Source organism: Panthera uncia, chromosome A2 (assembly GCF_023721935.1).
Source record: "Panthera uncia isolate 11264 chromosome A2, Puncia_PCG_1.0, whole genome shotgun sequence".
In the NCBI taxonomy this organism is placed as follows: Eukaryota; Metazoa; Chordata; class Mammalia; order Carnivora; family Felidae; genus Panthera; species Panthera uncia.
In genome coordinates this window covers 146,350,248-146,354,135 of record NC_064816.1, presented here as the reverse complement: position 1 = coordinate 146,354,135, position 3,888 = coordinate 146,350,248, and the positions used below count along the sequence as shown (strand labels likewise).

General features: G+C 52.0%; 1 pseudogene; it reads left to right on the top strand.

The window, feature by feature from the left end:
- The first annotated feature begins 904 nt into the window (after positions 1 to 904).
- Positions 905 to 3,434, top strand: LOC125930473 (protein Shroom3-like; annotated as a pseudogene).
- Positions 3,435 to 3,888: the final 454 nt, after the last annotated feature.

Genomic DNA, 3,888 nt, shown 5'->3' with positions numbered 1-3,888 from the left:
AATCAATTGTGATAGAGTTCTTTGAGGCAAAATCCACCATTTAACTTCTCTTCATTATTCCAAGCTTTAGAGCCTCTGGAATGGCCCAGGTGAAACGTATCCTTTTTGAAAATCAGTCCTTCAGGGACTGCAGACAGCTATCATGCCCCAGTTAATCTTCTCCTGCGCAGTGGTTAAGAGTTTAGGCTTTGAACTCAAATGGAATTGGGTCTGAATCCTGTATTCATAACAAGATAGCTTTTCCACCCAGACAAGTTACTTAAATGCTCTGAGCTTCCTCAGTTGTAAATGGGAAAAGAATATCTACCTAAACATTTTATTGTAAACATTTTTTTAAATGATATGTAAAAAAGGACAATGGGGCACCTTGGCTCAGGTGGTGATCTCATGGTTCAGTCCTGGAGTTCATCTCCACTGGGTCTCTGAGTTAACAGCAGGGGTCCTGCTTGGAATTCTCTCTTTCACTCTCTCTGCTCCTTACCCCCTCAAAATAAATAAATAAACAAGCATAATACTTGGTGCATATTATGTGTTCAATAAAGTTCCTCTCACACCGTCTCTATCCCCAGATATCTGACATTTTCCTTAAATGGCCTATATTCTAAATTCTTTATTAGCATGTCACAAACTGTCACTCTAATTCTAAATTATAAAGGACATCAAAATTTTTTATAGATGCGATATAGACATTTATAGCAGTGGCTTTCAAACCTATGTGATTCAATACCTCTTTGTATTAATAAATATTTTGTAAAACTCTCTTCACAGTCCTTGAAATGTATTAGTAGAAAATTAATCTACCTGTAAAAAAATTTTTAAGTAATTAATATTTGAATATATCTGGATTCAGCGCCCTCAAGCCCTGAACCACAGACCTGACCATTGTAGCTGCTACAGCCGCAACATGGCCAAGTGGCCCATGGTTGAGTGTGGCTAAGTGCCGAGAGGCAACAAGGTTTGAACTTGGAGTTGGCCTGAAGCCTGTGAAGCCCTGAGGATGGCTCTGGCCACACCAGAGGCGATGAGATGTGTATGCACATCTGAACCCTGTAGACACTGTCACCTCTGACTCCTTTAGCCCAAAGCACCTCATCTCTGACCCCCAGCACAGGAAAGTAGCGTAGACAGGAGGAACAAAGCTTTGCTGAGGCCAAGGTGCGGTGAACCTGCAGGCTGACCTCGCTCTTGGTATTCACACCAAATCTGGGGAGAACCAACCCAATGCCAGCATGATGCTAAACATCTCAAGGCACAACTGGCAATCCTTGACCCCAAAGCCACCATTTCAGCTCTTCTACAACTAAGACCGTGCTTCTGTGAGGCAGGGCCCTGACGGTGCAACTCCCAGAAGAGCATGGAGAGCCTGGAACCCAATGGGGGGTAACCCCCCCATCCTTCTCTTTCCCCTGGCAAGTCCAGCAGCAGCACTGACCAACTCAGACACCTCTGTAACAACAGGGACTTGGCTTATAGCTCCTCCTTCTCCCAGTTCTACAGTTCTGCAGGCTCCCTAAAAACTCCCTTCATAGAGGAGTATTTGCTTACTGCGCTAGAGAAGAGTCCAGAAAATAGCCCTCCGGTGTAGCCCAAGCAGAATTACACCCAGAAGGCCCAACCTTTCCAACCTCTGCCGCTGACGGGCATCCACCTGGTACCCTCCCTGGAGGCACACTTTGCCCAGGTGCCCCAGCCTCCCACGAGTGGTAACAGCAACACACTCCACCTTGCATTGGCCAAGGAAAGTGGACATACAGTTCCTCGGGAAGCTTGTGACAAGATGGCCGCCCTTGATGAGAACGGAAACCAAAATGCATCTAGAAGGCCTGAGTTTGCCTTCGATGAGCCCCTAGAATATGACTCAATGTCCCCAGTAGAGAGGAAACCTGAAACTTTAGCCAAATGTATCTCCTACAAAGTCTATTTCTCTTCCCTACTGGAAAACGAAGAGAATACCTCTCTAAAGAGACATCCCACACCTCTCCAAGGCAACAGCTCAGATTTCAGTGAGAGAAAGGGCACCCAGGGCAAGACATCATATAGCAATTCCCACAGCCTCAAACCCCCTCAAGCAAGTGGGTGAAGATAAGGGATCTTCCAGGATCTCAGGGCCTTGGGAGGACGATCTCCACAAAGACCACAATGAAGGCTAGAGAGAGAAGGCCTAGTCCAGAGCCTGTCGAGCAACTGTGGCGGGACCAAGGCAGCCTTTTCCTCTCTCCACAACATTCCTGGAAGTCTGAGGAGCAAAACAGACCGGGGCTAGGAGGGGGAGCCCAGGAGGGCTACCCTGGAGGGCCTGCCCACCTGTCCAGCCAACGCCCAGGCAGAGGACGCTGGAAGGAAAGCCGTGACTGATCACAGGAGCCGGGCGGACAGACCAGTTTTCTATCCAAGGTTTGAGGGGAGAACCCGCACCTTGGTCACTTTCCTACCATCCAGACCCCAGGTAGAGGAGCCACCCTGCCTGCCACACCAGCACACATCCACTCTGGGCGGGAGCAGGCCCTGCGGGGCTATCCGTGCAGGAGACACCATGCTGGGGGCTGGAGGTTTCCAAGATGGAGCAGCAGAAGCAAGGAAGCCCGGACCCCCGAGTGTCAGCAGCTTCCGTTACAGCCACAACCACAGGCCCAGCAGGGCCCTCCCAACTCCCAATACCTTGGGAGGTGATTTCGAGGAGACAGATACCAATACCTGGTTTTCTGAATTTCCTGAAGTCCTAGACAGTGGGAAGCAGCAATTTAAAAGGGGGGAGCCAAGGGGCACCTGGGTGGCTCAGTCGGTTCAGCCTGAAACTTCAGCTCAGGTCCTGACCTCATGGTTCCTGAGCTCTAGCCCGCAGCGGGGTCTGTGAAAACAGCTGGGAGCCCGAAGCCTGCTTCGGATTCTGTGACTCCCTCTCTCTCTCTCTGCCCCTTCCCCTGCTCACGCTCTGTCTCTCAAAAATAAATAAACATTGAAAAATAAACTTTTAATAAAAAAAAAAAAAAAAAAAAAGGAGGGCGGGAGCCAAAGCTGGAAGAGGGTTCCTGACAGCCACAGGATGAACAGCTGAGGAGGGGTGCGGACAGGGGCCTGGCCCGCCACCCCCCACCCGGGGCCCGAGGACACTCACCAGCTCCGCAGCCAGGACGAGGAGGCCCTGTGGCGGGACGACAGGCCCTCCACCCAAGTCGCCCACGCTGACGAGAACAGCCCAGGGGTGGGGATGGGGGGCACACAATCCTGTGTTCTCGAGGCCACCTACTTTGGAAAGGCGACCTCAAGCAGGGGAGCTGGTGTCTGTCTCCCCGCAGACCCTGCGGGAGCCGCACCACGTGACCCCATGGGAGGGTGACCCCGTCCCTCCGCACCCCCCCCCACCCCCGCACCCCCCCTCTCCGCTCCCACCCCCTAGGGTCCTCGCTGAGCCTGCCCTCGGTCCCCCTGCCTGACCCCCAACAGCTCCTACTGGAAGCCTGAGAACATGACCGAGGTAGGGGTCTCAGGAGAGGCTGAGCCGGAGCCCCTGGGCGCGCAGAGGAAGGGGCTGTGTTTCCCAGGGAGCGCCACGACCCTCCAGGACCCGTGGGAATGCCTGGTGTTCCACATCCTGGCCAAGTACCTTCCTTTCTCTTTCTTTCTTTCTTTTTCTTTTTTTTTTTTCTTTTAACGTTTATTCATTTTTGAGAGACAGAGTGTGAGTAGGCGAGGGGCAGAGAGAGCGGGAGACGCAGAATCGGAAGCAGGCTCCAGGCTCTGAGCTGTCAGCACAGAGCCCAGGGTGCTCGAACTCACAGACCGTGAGATCATGACCTGAGCTTAACCGACTGAGCCACGCACCCAGGCGCCCCTGACCAACTGCCTTTCTGAAGAGCAACTCTGATGACCAGCGTTTTGTGAAAACAA